The sequence below is a fragment of the Dreissena polymorpha genome, chromosome 6 (assembly GCF_020536995.1).
Source record: "Dreissena polymorpha isolate Duluth1 chromosome 6, UMN_Dpol_1.0, whole genome shotgun sequence".
NCBI lineage: Eukaryota > Metazoa > Mollusca > Bivalvia > Myida > Dreissenidae > Dreissena > Dreissena polymorpha.
In genome coordinates, this window is record NC_068360.1 from 76,512,772 (window position 1) to 76,532,131 (window position 19,360).

A 19,360-nucleotide genomic window follows, 5' to 3' on the forward strand; every position below is an offset into this window, starting at 1 on the left:
CGATATGTCTATCAACAAATGAAAAAAATAGTGTCATTCAGATCTAATTTCAATAGAAAAAGCGTGTCTATGTTTACTTTCAAATGTACACATACGTAAAAGTGCACTAATAATTTGATCGACGAAGTTCGAAAGTTTACTATTTTTGCATAATACATGCAATCAGAACATAAGTTAACCAATACTTTATTTGCTCAATAATACAGTCTTAAATAATATGTAGTCGCATAAGTAAAAAAGAGAAAAACAATACATGTATATATTGATCACTTCTACAGAAATCATAACGTGTATTGTGTTTGCACAAATCTTTCTATCAACTTTAAGTTCACTTTTTGAGATTATATTAACGGACAAATTTACAATATATATTCACCAACTCAGAACTTGTTTATAAGATGGTTTCTTAAATGTGTCACATCACAGTTAAATACACATATGAGTATCTTTATGGTAAAACGCATTAAATGTCATTGTATTAAATAAATAGATAATATTTAAGTTTGCAATAAAACCATAAGCACATTTCAAAGATAAACCTCAACTTTGATAAATATTACATTCCAAAATAAACGTTCAAAGCGATATAACACCTTATTATTTCAGCGCAAGCGGTTGCAATAATTACCCAAAATGCAGTAGTTTGCAAATGAATGCAAATCAAGCTAGTATGTTTTATTTTCTGTATCTTTAATCATAGTAATGCTAATAAAAAAGAACATGTCAAAAATGAAAAATTATGGGAAAACAAAGATTTCGATTGGCTAAATAATAGTAAATATACATACATGAAAATCGACAGCCCCAAAGCTGGTGAGAACAAGAATATATCCTGATAATTATTGCACACAGCAGTTTAACTGCACGTTATGAAATATATTCAGCGAATTTAAACTCGACATGTTTTACCTACAGCGCGCTTAAATATGTATAGTTTTTTAATAAAGCGTTTAAATGGGTAGTAAATTGGTACAAGAAGGGGGAATTCCCTATATATTTTCACGTAAATGTTTTAACTTAACATACCGTTTTATGTTAACACTCTATGTCATAGTTCAGGGAAAATAAGCTGGCGAACGGAGCGACCTGACAATTTTGGCATGGTTATCCAGGTAAGATAGGAGTGGTGCATATAAGGTTTCGTCACATTTAGAAAATATATGTTTGAAAACACTTGCGGAAACAGCACACGGAGCTCACGACCCTTTTTGTTAATAACTTACGGTAACTGAACTGAGGTCAATGCTATCCGGACGTCTGGCATTGCAAGGAAGGTAACCACACCATTTCCATCAAAATTGTGTTAGGGTTTTGAAGGAGACACTCGTATGGCAAAAGCCCTATTCAAGACGGTTTCTAGCTCGGGTGCTTTCAAAATAACTTGAACCCGAATTATATCGCCCATTCAAGGCTTCCTTTTATCGCTTTTATGAAGCTTCGACGAACGCTATTAGTTGTGAGGCACATTTGCAGTTGCAGCCGCCCGTCTGTACCTGCTTCCGTCGGATGTTGTCCGATCTTCGTATATTTAAAGTCGCTTCGGGCGGAAATTCCGTGTCTATGGCTGGAGATATCTTTTTTTCTTGAATGTTTTAAAAAAAGAGAAACTTAATGAAGGTAAATTATAGCGGAAAAGTACATCAAAGAACGCCGCGATTTTTTTGCTAAACAGCTGCAAATGTAGTCAGGTCATATGTGCACTACGGGGTCAGGGTCGTTCATAGATTATAAGCACCAATCAGATTCTATCATATTATAAAAATCGTTTTTATCAGACAACATTTTTTCATTTTCATAAGTTTCGGACACATTTTTTTGCAAATGATTCGCAGCTTGTTATTGGATTTTTTTTTATAAAAAAAAATTCGCAATGATTTTTGTAAAACTTAAAACACTTGTTAGTTATGAATGATAGATTATGACGCGATAGACAATTCGGGTCAAAAGAATTATGTTATTTGTTTCGTAGTGGCGGGCATCCGTAATAGAACTACGCCGAGAACAATGTTAGATTTTGAATACTATCTGCATTAAATAATAATTCTTAAATTTAAAATGATATATAAATACCCATTTTGATCACATATTTGAAATAAGAATAAAGTTAAATGCGCTCTGATACATTTACTTGGCGTCTTCCTAACTAAAAACATATTTTATTTTGAGATCAGTCAAATACCAAATAGAATGCCCCAATGCTATGCGGCAAATATCAAATAACACTGTGAAAGGCTTTAGATCAAAGCAGACACATATTACCTATAAGGCCCCATGACCATGCATGCAGACAGTAAAATGGTTCATACAAGGTCGCAAGACGCTATATCAAACCAAATAAATGTCTCGCCAAAAGAAAAAATAATCAAGAACTACATATCTCTAAGCAGACACATGTTTTATACAAAATAACGAGACATAGTTCTACGCGAACTTATATTAGGCACGGTCAGGGCCTTAAAGCAAAGCAGTTCAACGTCTTTTACACGGTTCGAGTACCGTAAATCAAAGAAAACAAAGAATACGTGAAGTTTTTTGTCTCGCGAAATAGCTCTTAACATTGTATGACATTATATCTACACAAATTTTTAAACAATTTTCTATTACACTTCTATTACACTTCAACAGATTTTGGTGCAATATCTTATAATAAAAGAATTTATCGAAATTGTTTTAACTTAAATTTTTCATTCCGCAAACACCATGTTATTTTTTTAAATATAATTCATCGTATGCCAGTGGCTGGTCTGATCGGATGTTTCTGGATCGGATGGGATCACTGTTTTTAATGATACCAGCCCAGACTCAACTGTAATGTCTTGACCCAGAGTGTACCTTTTTCGCTTTTGAAACTGCCAGCTGTACATACCTTAGATAGTCAATAGGGTGTGTATCAATGACCTTGTTTCTGGTAAGTGCCAGACCTAAGAAAGCACGCATATTTCACAAAATTTGAACTTTTAGTACTTTCGCAAGTTTTGGCATTGGGCCCCAGTAAAAAAAATACCTTGACAATAATTAACACAATTATTGATCGCAACTTAATTTGTAATGGTCTTGTTATAGGAATCGCAAAAAAGTGTTGGGTCTTCATTTTAATATATATATATATATATATATATATATATATATATATATATATATATATATATATATATATATATATATATATATATATATATATATATATATATATATATATATATATATATATATATTTATTAGGTAGCCAAAATATTATGTTTTTGTCGCCGGTTAGTAATGATTATGTACTCTATAAACTATGAGGAAATGGTATTGAAAATCGCCAAAAAATCCAAAGAGAAATGAAAAATTGCAATTTGTTTGTGACATATTAGAGTGAACAATACATATTTGCAACGTCAAAAATGGTCAAGGCCCAGGGGACTGCGAACAAAGTACGACCGTACATATCAACCTCCACTGTATTGTTCACAGTATCGATCTTTTAATAGGAAGAAGTTAAATGCTTCAAACTTAATGCTACAACAAAAATACCTGTATACGCTATAGTTAATAGTGAATACGTACACTTGAATGCACTGGGCAATTCATTTAATTTGTTTTGATCGGAAAAGCGTTCGCATTTCTGTAACTGCCTCTGAGGATGTTGCAATTTATGAGCCTTGTTCTGGGACGACTGCTCTTAATGCGTGTGCAGAAAGTGTCGTCCCAGATTAGCCTGTGCAGTCCGCATATGCTAATCAGGGACGACACATTCCGCCTAAACTTGATTTTCGGTAAGGAGGGACTTCCTTGAAACTAAAACTACCTTAAAAGCGGAAAGTGTGGTCCCAGATTAGCCTGTGCGGACTGCACAGGCTAATCTGGGACGACACTTTCTGCACACGCATTAAGCCCAGTTTTCGTAGAACGCGGCTCATATTCACCAATAAGCTGAACATCGCCAGGGTAAGGCATACTTTCAAGCTCTCTTGGGTGTCAAATTTGATAAAAACACATGCACATAAATCAGTAAGTATGGAAAGAATAACTAAACCTTATTTTACTTATTGTTAAAACTCAATAACCCAACCAAAGCGAAAAGTCAAAATACCAACGCCAGGTCGCACAATTTACACTCGATTTGTCACAAATGCTCTCATGGAAGTATCTTACATTACTATACATATATTCACACGTTAATCTGCATATAACATACTTTTAAATACACATAGTGAGTAATATATGTTTGGGTTTTTAACGGACGCCGAACAAATAAATGTTTTCATTTCAAATTTCACATTTATAATTTGTCGCAACAACTATCTTTCTTTCAGCAAAGGCGATTCATTCTCCATAACTATGTCGAAATTGCGTGTTGAATAATCATTAGCCAAACTTTTATTTTTATTAAAATCCTTTTGCTTCGTTTGCGAAAAAGATTGTTTGTAATTCTATGTAATTATATTGCAGACTGAAATGTGACTATTTTTCTCAGAATAAAAAAACTGTACGCTTTTAACCAATTTATGCCTAGCGTCTAGAAAAAAAGGCCTTGGCAAACAGCGTAGATTCAGATGAGACGCCGCATGATGCGTCGTCTCATCAGGGTCTGCGCTGTTTGCTTAGAGGAATTTCTAAAGAAATATTCTAAATATAGAAATAAATATACTAGACATCCCTTATTTTGAAAATAAATTGATCCAATTTAGAAGGATGGGAGAGTCCACTAGGCATAAATGGGTTAAAATTGAAAGCAGATCATACTTCAGATTTGCATCACGGTGTTTATCAATGACCTTGTTTCTGGTAAAACAAAGACGTTGTTATCAGTACACTTAAAATTAAAAAAAGCAAAGCTGTTTTATAAATCATAGACATTTCGTACTTTCGAATGCTTTGGCATCTAACAAAAATAAAAAAACATTAACTTAATATTGCCAGATTCTCAGAACACGACCTTGATAGGTTTGGGAATGTTAGTATACAAACCCTCTTGTCATATCAAACTGTAGGTGCATAGTTTTGGGTTAAGTAATAAAATGATCAATTATGTACTCTTTGAACTTATTTAAATAGGAACTAATTAATAAATTTCAATCGTTATATGCCCATCTTAAAAGATATTTACATATTCCAATGCGCAATTAAGATTAGAAGCTCCCTACCTAAAGTGACGGACGACAAATATGTGAACAAAGAAAGATATCAATCAGTCATGACATTGCAATTTATACGCTCATCCTTCATTGCATTTGATTTAGTATCGATCTAAAACCAGGAAGTAAGTTATAACTTTAAGTTAATGCTTCTACGAAAGTAAGTTTAACAATCAGAAGTCTATAATAAATATTACCATTAAGAAGCACTTATAACAAGACATTTTTAAATATTCGTTTTCTCAGAAACGACATATGATAAAAGCGTGATATTTTCTGTTGCTGCCACAGATGTTCCAATACATTTTTAACACTTTCCCACTTAGAAGCAAAATGAAAATGGCTATGTGCAAACAGCATAAAACCCGAACAGCCTGCGAGCAACTCGCAGTCTGTTCAGCTTGTATGCTGTTTGCTGCTCATCCGTATCCAAGGGATGGAAATGATGCCTTTAAAACTTGAATTTAGTAAGAAAGGTCTTTAATTAATTGTTACTCTATAATGGACAACAGATGCGTGAAAATACGCATCTAGGTGGTAAGGGGTTAAAGATACGTATCTAAGTGGTAAAGGGTTAAAATACATAATCTAAGTGGTACAAGGTTACGAATTCGTATCTAAGTGGTAAAGAGTTGAAATACGTATCTAAGTTGTAAAGGGTTACAATAACGAAGCTCACAGTGGTTAAGGGATAAATGAATTTTACGTCGGCTTAATTATTCTACGTGCTCGCCGAATTGAATTAATACGCATGAAAATAAATAGTGCGCGGTCATCCGATTGGCACTCGGCTTTTGCTGTACATGAAAAAATTGCCGTTTTACGTAAATTCATTTATAAACAGATATATAAACGTTTCATGAAATGTGAAACACTTTAAAGTAAACATTACTAGTTATACCTGTGTTTTTGTACGGAACGCCCTACAAACCATGTTTGTTATACCAATGGCAAAATAAAAAAGTATATAATTGTCCTAAACAAATATTGCTCTTTATCCTGTCACATGCCTTTAAATCAGCCCGATAACCAGGTAACCTAATATCCCAAAAAATATTAGGCTAGATGACCACGTGACCTCGAATATCCGTCAGTTGCTATCCGCGCATGCGCATGCATTTACTATTTTCTATTAATAAAATATACTTTTTTTCTATTAATAAAATACCAAATACATGTAAAAACATTATTATTTAAACAGCATAATTTCGTCTTTGTGTATTGAATTAATTACGAGTAACTCGATTTCTGTGTGTTTTAACAAGATGGAAGCTAGCCTAAGCGCTTTGCCTGACGTGACGTCACAATGTTTTTTTCGCGCGTGATGTTTACCATATTACATATTTAAACACAAAATACTTGGAAACTATATATTTTAGAAACAGTTCAACGAATGTTGTAAATGTTACAGGATAAATAGAATAATAGGTTGGTGACGTAGATGGAGAATGGTAATCTTGCTCGTCGGAGGATCTTATCGGGTGAGCCAATAAATTCCTCCGACTTGCCAGATAACCATTCTCCATCCACGTCACCAACCTATTAATCTCTATCTCAGCAGTGGGGAGCCAAAGTTGTTAAGATTGTATTCTGAGTTATCTGGAGTCAGAGGTGTGTTTTCATACTTTTTGTTTCATAGGACATGTATCCAACGCACTGTATTGAAATGATGAAGTAACTGTCAGATGATACATATTATGTAATAAACTATTTAACCGCCCTATTGTAAACCGTCCAAATGCATCCAGCAATTGAGTGGATTACGTCAAACTATAGTTGTGGCCGATAATCACTGGTGCCAACTAAAAAAACATAAATTTTCGCTATCAAAACCTCCACCATGACACAACTCATAAAGGTCCTCACGTTTGCAAATGGGTTGTAGTTGTGTGTTTCTGTACATGTGAAGACGAATTAATCTTCGTTTAATCGCTACATTTGAGCAGCGCTTAGTGAAATAGTGCTTTAATGCATGTGGTTTAAGTGTCGCCCCAGATTAGCTTGTGCAGTCCGCACAGGCTAATCAGGGACGACACTTTCCGCTTTAAAATTACAAGACTAAAGTGGGTTTTAGGCCTGATAGATATAAATAACTACTTCAATTTGGAAATATACAACATCAACACTATTGTTTGATATGTTTGATTTTGTAATATTTCTGTTTATTTATTTTATATATCATGTATTCCCTTGTCACAACAGTCACACTATTGTTTGATATTTTGGATTTTGTAATATTTTTTTATATCTTTTTTAATTATTATATTCAGTTGCCTCAAAAAGTATTCTCACATTTTTATACGAAAATAACAACAATTAATAAGAATACGTCTCTTAAAGGATTCGCCTGAGCCGTGGTTAGTATTTATATAGCTGTGATCGAGATAGTATTTATATAGATGTGATCGAGATAGTATTTATATAGCTATGATCGAGATAGTATTTATACAGCTGTGATCGAGATAGTATTTATATAGCTGTGATCGAGATAGTATTTATATAGCTGTGATCGAGATATACTTTTGAAAGCACGAAAACACAAATATATCCAAAGCAATTACTAGTAAACTAAACAAAACTCCCTAAACATCAAAATACAAAACAGAAGACATTGCAATCGATGTAATAACAATGTTTAATAAAACATAAGTTGAAAAAAAATGTGAACGTCTATTTCCTATTATGGCGATGAACTTTTTGGTAAGTTGTATAACATAAATATATAGATAAGTAAGAACAGTTTTGGTATTCAATAATGAGGAGAAATACAGTATATGCATGAGTGCTGAATCAGTATCAATTACAATCATCGGTGCTTAAATATTTCTCCAATATTCTGAGCGCATTGTATAAGTTTATTAACCCATTTATGCCTAGCGTCTAGAAATAAAGGTCTTGACAAACAGCGTAGACCCAGATGAGACGCTGCATGATGCGGCGTCTCATCAGGGTCTGCGCTGTTTGCTAAAAGGAATTTCTATAAGAAATATTCCAAATATAGAAATAAATATACTAGAAATCCCTAATTTTGGAAATAAATTGATCCAATTTAGAAAGATGGGAGAGTCCATAAGGCATAAATGGGTTAACTCTATTCCATTTCACAATAACAGTACGAAGCTTCTTATGTGTTTTGACCACTCAATTAAAGTGCTGACAGAAAGACATCTTGGTGCATACACTGTCCTCCTTACAGCTTAGAACATCTTTTTTGTGAATGAAAACTGCTAGCAGATTTCAAAGGGTACATATTTTCTCCAAAACAATCATAAAAGTCACAAAAGATCCTAAAAGAGCCGCGGCGTCTTATCTGGGTCTACGCTGTTTGCAAAGGCCTTTTTCTAAACGCTAGGCATAAATGGGATAATTATCAGTCAATTGTTATTACCAAAAATATGATAATCAAGGCCATGGCCATTATCAACATTATTTAGTATCATCACTGTCGTAGTGTCCTCCTCCTCATCATCATGGTGTAATTGTGATGTTTGTTTTGTTATCTGAATCTTTTACAATTAGTACATATGATGATCATTATGTTCCTCCTCATCATAATCATCATCGCTTGCATCATAATCATCATCGCTTGCATCATAATCATCATCGCTTGCATCATAATCATCATCGCTTGCATCATAATCATCATCGCTTGCATCATAATCATCATCGCTTGCATCATAATCATCATCCGAACAGTTATTATCATCATTATCATAATATTTTTGTTTGTGTCTTTTTCTGATATAACTGGGCATAATGCATGTTGGTAAAGTGTCGTCCCAGATTAGCCTGTGCAGTTCGCACAGGCTAATCAAGGCCGACACTTTCCGTTTGTACTAGATTTTCGGTAAAAAGGGACTTCCTTTAAACGAAAAATACGATTAAAGCGGAAAGTGTCGTCCCCGATTAGCATGTGCGGACTGCACAGACTAATCTGGGACGACACTTTACGAACATGCATTATGCCCAGTTTTATAAGAGCAAGACACATATTTATCTATCCTGTACCCGAAACGCTACACACCTTGTTTAAGTACAGCCATATCATTACAGTTATATGCGTGACAAGTAACAATATGCAATTTATTTTCCGCTCGAGAGACACACAGTGAAACCCCAAACAGGTCGTTTAATTAACCCATTTATCCCGAGTGAACTCACCCATCCATCTAAATTGGATCAAATTATTTCCAAAATTAAAGATGTCTTTCATATTTATTTCTATATTTATAATATTTCTTACAGAAATTCCTTTAAGCAAACAGCGCAGACCCGGATGAGAAGCCGCATCATGCGGCGTCTCATCTGGAGCTACGCTGTTTGCCAAGGCCTTTTGCGAGACGCTAGGCACAAATGGGTAAACAACAACAAAGAAAACTGAAAATAAATATTTCAAGATGGTAACGCGTTGCCGAACCATGTCGAAGCGCGCGTATGTTGTGCAATTTTGCACAGACTTGCAAACTACTGTTCGCATTACTTGAAAGCTTCTTGATTTAAACTCTGATGTTTGGATTGATTGCATATTTGCAGAATTCTTAATATAAATTATTTTCTGCATTCAATAGCAATGACACAGTTGATTTTTACGTATTGTTCTAATTCCTTAATTGTATATGTTCTTGGCTTCTATTTTTAAATCCCTTAAGATGCGATGAAACAAATTATAATATTAATTCGATATAAAGTCCCATAAATACTCATAATCAATGAATATTTCGTAAAATATTTCAAAAAATAAAGTTATCATATAAAACATCAGAGTTCCCTATAGGAATAGCCGAAATTTGAACGCAAGATTTGGTCTGGTTACATAGATTTAACGATTTTTATTTTTGTGTCTTACAACATATTTTATGTGAATTTACCGCGACGATATCCGAACATTTACGGGCGAACGCGAGGTTATCTTCGGGCAGCGTCGGAAGTAGTTCTCATCGTCACACAATTAAAAACACTTCACATCAGGTCGCAAAAATACCAATGACGTAGGAAAAAGCTGAACATATATTCTGGTAAGAAGTTATAATCATATGCAATATTGTACAATTATAAAGTGTTAAAACACGCAAGGTTTGAATAATTTCGTATTATTACTTTTTTGACATTTTGTGAAATCGCTTATTCCTCTTATTGTCAGTACCAAACAAGATGTTGTTTGTCTATCAACTGGTTTAACCCTTTCACACTCAGAGGCAAAGTGAAAATGGCTATGTGCAAACAGCATAAAACCAGTACATCCTGCGAGTAACTCACAGTCTATTCAGGTTTTATGCTGATTGCTGCTGATCAGTATCTAAGGGTAGGACTTGAAGCCTTTAAAATTTGAATCTAGTAAGAAAGGTCTTTTATTAAATTTAATTTTCTAAGGGACTACACACCCGTCAAAATACATATCAAAGCGGTAAAGGTTTAAACCTCACGCCTTGCATTGGTTGTTCCGATGCGTTGGCCCGACTGCTGCATGATTGTTTATTTTTAATGTCGTGTAAAATGAACAGTCCCGTATTGTATAGGTAAACGGTCAGTCGCCTTCAACAAACTACTGACGGAGGGCAACATAATTTTCTTTTCTGATAAACAGTTTTATAACAGTTTATTGTTTATACAATTTACAATTGTCCATGCACATAAATGTAATGTATATAACAAACGAGTGGTCAAGTAACTAGTAAGTTGTATAAAAGTATAGTACATTTTTATTAACAAACAAAATATAAGCGAGAGGTCTATCCTTGTTATCATGAAAAATCTACATAAAATGGTTATGTACGAATGTGTTCTAATTGTCTAAGTATAAAACGAATGTGTTCTGATTGTCTAAGTATAATCACAATAAAGATTAAACACGTTTTTAAGTTTAAAGGATTTGTTTACATATAATGTAAGATTGTTATTGGTTCGAACATATTGGTTCTGATAATAAATGCGGATTGTTTTTTCCCTATATTTTTTCCAACGAACTAATGCTGCACCTATAATTAGGGGAAATTTATGGTTCGAACTTTTGAAAATAAAATTCCTATTCAAAAAACGTTTAAATCAACAAAAACAAACAACCAATATCAAACATAGCGTTTTGTTACCCAGTGATTTTAGCCATTATTCTGTATTAACTAACATCAATAGAACAGATTGAAGGCAACTGAAGTAAATTCTGCTTAATTTGTTTTCAGAAAAAACGCGACAGTGCAGTCAACGCATATCATTCTTTCAGAATCTTGTCTTAGTCATTTCCTTGCCAAATCCGACCACATGTGTCATCTGCATTTTGATGTTGAAGTTTGATAACAGCGCCATACCCCTTAATCCCTAAAAAGTAATGTACCTAATAACCTTTAAGTTAGTTACATTGTGTATGATTTATTTGAGAGAAATATACTGTTTGCGTAATTGTGGATGCATTCTTCAGTTAATGTGGGAATGCACTGCTATTGGGATCCGACTATGTTCATGCAAATGCATCGACTGGGTGAATTTACTTCAGAGAAAAATCGGTGTGTATACGTTTGCACTTGATATTAAAATGAACAGTACATGTATTCGAATGGAAAAAGGAAATAATTCCTATTAAATAAGAAACGACAAAACATCGATAATAATAAGTTGAAAAGTATCTTGTATGGATGTGTTATATACATAGGGATTTTATTGGCCATTTTTTTATTTCGTGTTTTTATATATTTGTGGATCTACACTTTAACCAATACGAACTCACAAATGTCGGATTCAAATACGTTTTAGTGGTGGCTATGGTATTGATACCTACAACAACAGCAACGTTCAATACCGTTATGTCAAAACATATTAAAAACAATACATATATGTATTACCAATGTCCCTGCTTGAACCATGCCAGTGCTGCAACCAGGAACAAGTTTTAACCCAAGAAGGAGAATACCCCGTTTATGTTTATAAATATCTCACGGGATGAAACATGAAAAGCCGAATAAACCAAGATTGTTTTAACGATATTGGAAAGCTGCCAAAGTATAAAACCGCAAAGAATATTTATACTGTCAAATTATGTCAAATGTACGATGTTTGCCAGATATGAATCATTATCGTGTTTTATATTAAGTTTGGATTGAATTTCGAAGAAGTGTGGACATTGTAGAACCGCAAAGGTGTTTGAGTGTCAATCTTGGTTTAAGCCAAACAGTACTTAAATGAACTATAGAAGTGCTAAGCGTTTTGCTTTTAGTTAATTTTATCTTGATTGCAGCCTTGAAAACTGAAGTTTGCCAATATCAGGCACACTGGTCGGATAACTATTCCAAAGTTTCGCACATATGATACTGAAAGCCTGATCCTTTGACCTCGGGTGATTGAAATTCCTTATTGGGCTTAGTCTTGCATTATCAAAGAATGTACGGAAACTAAAAATTGTCTGTTTTGGCTAGTGCGTTAGTTGTATGAGAAAATGACATTAATTTGTTGGAAAATGTATGAGCCGCGCTCTGTGAAAATGGGGTTTAATGCATTTGCGTAAAAAGTCGTCAAAGATTATTTGCATGTGCAGTCTGCATATGCTAATCAGAGACGACACTTTCCGCTTTCATGGTAATTTCTGTTTAAAGACAATTTTTTCTTAGCAAAATGAAGTTTAGGCGGAAAGTGTCGTCCCTGATTAGCCTGTGTGGACTGCGCAGGCTAATCTGGGACGAAACTTCACGCACATGCATCAAACTCCATTTCACACAGCATGGCTTATTTTAATGATTAGTTTGATAGTATGTGTGTTGATCTTTACTAATTTAAAGCTTGTTTTAAAAATCAATGACGCGTGGATGACCGCGTATGATGTTGCGAGTGCAACGCACACAGGTCATCAAGTTGTTTGCTTGCACAAACCTGCCCGACGTACCCTAATTTTCAATGCTGACCATTAACTTTGTTTTGCATTCCATGATAAGTTTTCATTTTGCGAAATAAGCTTGCATTCGGTATTTAATTTTTCTTTGTATAATAATGATGCTGTATAGATATATACACTGTTTCAGTACGTCATTGAGCATCCTTATTAAAATGGAAAAAGGCTTATGTATGGTAAACCTAATAGGAAATAACGTTTGTATGGTAAATGCAATTGAAAATAACGTGTGTATGGTAAACATAATAGAAATTAACGTGTGTATAGTAAACACAATGAAAAGTTACGTTGTACGGTAAACATAATGGAAAATAACGTTTGTATTGTACGCACAATGGAAAATAACGTTTGTATGGTAAACGCAATGGCTAATAACGTTTGTACGATAAACACAAATGAAATTGACGCTTGTATGGTAAACATCGTGGGAAATACCGTGTCCACAGTAAACACAGTTAAAAATAACAAGTGTATGGTCAACAAAGTGGGAACTTACATACTGAGAAATAACGTGTGTATGATAAACACAGTTAATGAACTGAGTTTGGTAAATTTGTTTTCCTAGTAATGACGTGTTATGGTGAATAATAATCAATTTGTCTGTCAATATTTCAAAGTTCAAACAATTATTATGTATGTAGTATTTGCTGCTGGAAAAAATGGTTACTGTGGGAAGATGAGCTTAAATCACATATTAAAGGTTGCCGTAGAACTCTCATCGCTGCAATATACACACATGCACAACTATTTAATGCTTATGCACCAGGATTTTTTTTTCTGAAAATGTCAACTAAGACGTATTGATTGAAATCCGTGGGATAGTTCACGATATAAAAGACGAGTTTGTCTCCCGGCGCCACATTGTCTGATTACGCCAACTGTGTACCTAGTACACTGCATCCTTGTGCGACGATGACGTTGTAGTTTCGATATGTATAAGGACATTTCAGAAGTTAATAGTTTCATGTGAAAAAATGTAATTTCAAGTAAAATAATATATCAAAGAAGCTATAGTTATAAGAAATACAATCCTGAATTTTTCTGTTGGATTCATTTCGTTACTTCCTCGATTATCTTACGCGTGTTTGCTATCGAGTTTGTTTAAAAAGAATTTTTGTATTCCTAATTGACTATTATATGTTATATAATGTGACGTTGGTATACCTATTCCCGTGACAGAAAATACGTTGTATATTTAAGTATTAGGGCGACATGCTGTTGTATAAGCGTTAAAAATATATGTCGGGCCGTCTTCTGTGTTATGAAGTCCGTGAGTTAAAACAGAACACAGATTAAAGATACATAAAGCGTAAAAATGGGTACTCATTTTACGCCAAAAAGCGGCAAAATATATACGATATCTTAATAAAAATATGTTACGTTCATTTTTAAAATGAGCAGAAACTATTCAACGTTTATTCTTATCCTGACATATAAAAGCTGACATTGATTCCCAAACATAAATCTAGATATATATATATATATACAAACATATTTTGCAAAACTTACCGCAAGTGTCTACTTGATAAAACATTCTTAACAAACGAGAAGAAACTAAATGCGAATTAACGAGACCCAAATTTACATGAACATTTGACTAATTAAAACAAAAACAATGGAATATATTATGTTGACATTTTATACAACACATATCCACCATATTAAGCGAACGGTATGTTAATTAGCTGTAATTTAATGATGGACCGTTTTGGCATATTGAGTATCTCATGAAAACGCTTATGAAGATGCAAGGTAGCATCCCTATAAAGAAGATATTTAATTTAATGCGCACCTGATCTGATCTATTTATCAAACCTACGCATTGATATCTGCCTGATATAACGTTGCCTGATATATTTTATATATCATGGTCAACAGGAAGTTTTTATATCAGTCAAAGTTTGGAGTAACGTGGGATTTGCAATAAAGTCAACTATTTCTATCAACATGAATCAGGTTCAACAAAACAAACAATTTGATACCAAGAACGTACATATTTTATTCTAGTTTAAAGTCATGAATCACAAAAACGTTTATTTTTTAAAAATCACCACAGCCCGCACTACAAAAGTTAAATGACGTCATCAATGGGACAATTAGTCTTAAATATCGATATAGTCGTTGCACTCGCAAGTGTTAGTGTTGCACATAAAGTCAAGACAAATGGTAACTGAATGCTAATATTCAACTATTTAAACAAACGATTTAACGCGCTTATGTCAATGTTGACACTATCATAAAATGTCAATTTCAATACACATCTCCAAAATGGCGTCTCCAAACTATTCGGTGATGTGTGTTCTTCGATTAAATTTGTCGTTGCTATCCATTCCTGATATCCAATTCAAGACGTTTATAATTAAAGCGGGTGTACTCTTCCCATTCGTAGTGAAAACACTGCGATGTTTAAACTAAGCGATTATTCGTGTCGTCTTTTAGAACGCCGTTGCTACATGTATGTCAACGTGTAAAAGCCGGATCAGCAAAATCAGCGTACATTTTAAATATCAAAAATGGACTGTTTTGCAGATTTTTAGGAAAGTGTGGTATGATAAACAGAAAAACAGGTTACTGCCCTATCGTTTTGTAATATATCAGGCTCGGCACGAATAAAATAACGGCTCGGCAAGCCTCGCCGTTATATTATTCTAAGCCTCGCCTGATATATTACATATTTTCTATATAAGGAACTTAAACCATACAAATTAAAAATAAACTTCAAATTTAGCGCCTGTGAACATGGATATGTAATCCAATATGGTGGACATGGATATGTAATCCAATATGGTGAACATCGATATGTAATCCAATATGATGAACATGGATATGTAATCCAATATGGTGAACATCGATATGTAATCCAATATGGTGAACATGGATATGTAATCCAATATGGTGACCATGGATATGTAATCCAATATGGTGAACATGGATATGTAATCCAATATGATGAACATGGATATGTAATCCAATATGGTGAACATGGATATGTAATCCAATATGGTGAACATCGATATGTAATCCAATATGATGAACATGGATATGTAATCCAATATGATGAGCATGGATATGTAATCCAATATGGTGAACATGGATATGTAATCTAATATGGTGAACATGGATATGTAATCCAATATGGTGAACATGGATATGTAATCCAATATGGTGAACATCGATATGTTATCCAATATGATGAACATGGATATGTAATCCAATATGGTGAACATGGATATGTAATCTAATATGGTGAACATGGATATGTAATCCAATATGGTGAACATGGATATGTAATCAAATATGGTGACCATGGATATGTAATCTAATATGGTGAACATGGATATGTAATCCAATATGGTGAACATGGATATGTAATCAAATATGGTGAACATCGATATGTAATCCAATATGATGAACATGGATATGTAATCCAATATGGTGAACATGGATATGTAATCCAATATGGTGAAAATGGATATGTAATCTAAGATGGTGAACATGGATATGTAATCCAATATGGTGAACATGGATATGTAATCAAATATGGTGAACATCGATATGTAATCCAATATGATGAACATGGATATGTAATCCAATATGGTGAACATGGATATGTAATCTAATATGGTGAACATGGATATGTAATCCCATATGGTGAACATGGATATGTAATCCAATATGATGAACATGGATATGTTATTCAATATGCCACATTATGCGACATTGGCATTCACAACGTCAACGATATTAAACCTTCTTTCAAAACATAAATACACTCTGTGAAAATGGATTGCTTTATTTATTGGGTTTCCCTTTATTAAGTCAACTTGTATTCGCTTTGGCGCCAACAATTAACATGTCATTTTATCGTTACTTACGTTTATATGGTTGACGTTATTTTTTGCATTTATATTTTCACCCCGAAAATGTCATTTTTCACTGGAATACCATACATCGCTTCGTAGTATTAATTTGTAAATTGAAACTATAATGTTGGCTTTTAATACAAAATCCTATATCTGTTACAAGAAATAAACGAACACAGAAAAGATCTCACGAGTTCGTTGTTAAACTTAGCCATTGCAATATGTTTAAAGCTTGTAACCTTATAAATGATTGGTCATGAAAAGCGTTTACAAATGGGCCGTGCTCTGTGAAAAGGGGTTTAATGCATGTGCGTAAAGCGTCGTCCCGGATTAGCATGTGCAGTCCGCACAGGCTAATCAGGGAAGAACCTTTTCCGCTTTTAAGATATTTTTTTGTTTCAAGAAAGTCTCTTCTTATCAAAAATCAAGTTTAGGCAGAAAGTATCTTCCCTGATTAGCATTAGATATTGGACGACACTTTACGCACATGCATTAAACCCCTTTTGACAGAGCACGGCTCATAAATAAGAATGGGCATGCAGAGATTATAAGGTGTAAACATGCGTCCCATGTTAATTGCTCTAATATCAAAATGATCCATGTGTAGTTTTTTATTATTCTGGAATAAGAATATCAACGAGCGTTCTAAATGCGTACAATGCTCGATGATTCATATAGATATTGTATTTGAACTATATTACTTGCTGATTTATTGAGTGAAACCCTTGCGTCTGTCAGCGAACTAAAAGGGAGCATACACTTTTGTCTTTCAAAGAAAAACTCGAAAAACTTAAAAAAACAGGTATCACATTTTAAGAATAAAATATATCTATACAGTAACGTAGGGCACACATGCAAGTTGCTATAGATAACCACTGTAAACAAATTATGTTTTTGCATATAACAGCATGAGATTGCTTCAGATGTATAAGCCAATGCACGCTTAGATACAACGTTGCGCCGCAAACTCCAATCAATTTGCTGACAATAGTAAATAATGATTTTCTGACAATAGTTAAGAATGGACTTACAACAAAGGAATAGTGCATGCATATGCTTAGTTGTACAGTCAACAAAATATACCTTTTATTATGAAAAAATGCTGTAAATGCAACATTTTTTACTGCAGAGTTTCAAACAGCATACGACATGAAGTCACCACTCATCTATTCGAAATTCGTGCTTAAAGTGACTTTTTCACAGATTTTCGCAGATATTTCAGTTTGTCGTTAAATGCTTTACATTAATAAATGTAAACATCGGATCTAAAAAGCTCCAGTGAAAAAAAATACAACTAAAGAAATAAAACTAGTAACTCTGAACTGGGCTCGTACCACTGACCACTGGAGTAAAAGTCTAACGCTTTTACCATTCGGCCATCCGTGCTCATACAATAAATGATGTTTTTTTACTTTCTATAAGCAATCCTCGTAGTGTCACAAAATAAAACGACAACAACAGAACTCTCCAAATTATTCAGTCGTTTCGCGTTGCAAAGCTTTATAATTTCCAGGTTTTTTAAATCGTCAAAAGATGCCTATAATAAATATTTTAGAGCATGGTAAATGTTCAGTATTACTGTTTTCTAACAAATTTCATAACTACAACAAATATTTGCGAATTAAAACATTTTTGTGAGTAAATTTACCAAAACGTAAAAAGGTCTCTTTAATCCCATACTGTTTTGACTCCCAAACTACAAATACCCGAATTTTTGCAGAAATTGTTCTGATATAAGTCTAACGGACAATACTTCATACAACATTTGCATTCACGTCGGTAATATTTGCGGTAGCAGCTGCAAGCGTTTTCGCGTGGATGAACCCTAATGTCTTCCGAAAGTAAGCTTATTAAATCGTCCTGTAGTTCATGGAACATGATAAGAATAGCTTTCGAACTGAACAATTCAATAAATTTCAGTTAGCGACGACAGTCAATGATACATTATATAACTATATTGGACGAACTAATACTAAACCCATGTTAACTCACATTTTGCGAAAACATTCACTAATGCGGAAAGATAATACTATCAATTAGTTCATGCGATTTGGTAATATGTTTACTTTTATTATGTCAAAACATAGACAAACTAGAAATGGCGCGACAGAGGCCGACGCGTATCCCAACGCCGCATGTTTGACGCAGGGGCGCCCCAGGGTTGGTAAAGGGACCATGCATAGTTGAGATTAACCGTATTGTCATAAGAGATGTTCAGTATCAATTTGTAGTAAATCCGTGTAGAAATTAAGAAGTTAATGTAAAATAACCTAAAACAATGAGTGAAAATCTCTGACCCGGCCCCATTCCAACCCCCATAACTTTTGATCCAGGGGTCAGATCAAAATTCCAAAAAGTGTACTGTCGCACATATGCTCATAGCTCCCATGTGTGCAAGTTTCAAGGTTCTAGTGCTAATTGTGTAGGAGGAGATAGTGGCCAGGACGGACGTACAGACGGCTGAGATAACCAGAAAATAGATTTCAAAATCTAAACGCGGACCC

General features: G+C 34.0%; 1 protein-coding gene across 2 annotated transcripts in view; it reads right to left on the reverse strand.

Annotated features, from left to right (window-relative positions):
- The window catches only part of LOC127833343 (uncharacterized), a 67,212-nt gene extending 66,282 nt beyond the window's left edge, over positions 1–930 (reverse strand). For both annotated transcript variants that reach the window (XM_052358528.1, XM_052358529.1), the window contains exon 1: positions 789–930. The gene's annotated coding sequence lies outside the window, so the exon portion shown is untranslated. The remainder of the gene's footprint in view (positions 1–788) is intronic.
- Between the last annotated feature and the right edge of the window lie 18,430 nt (positions 931–19,360).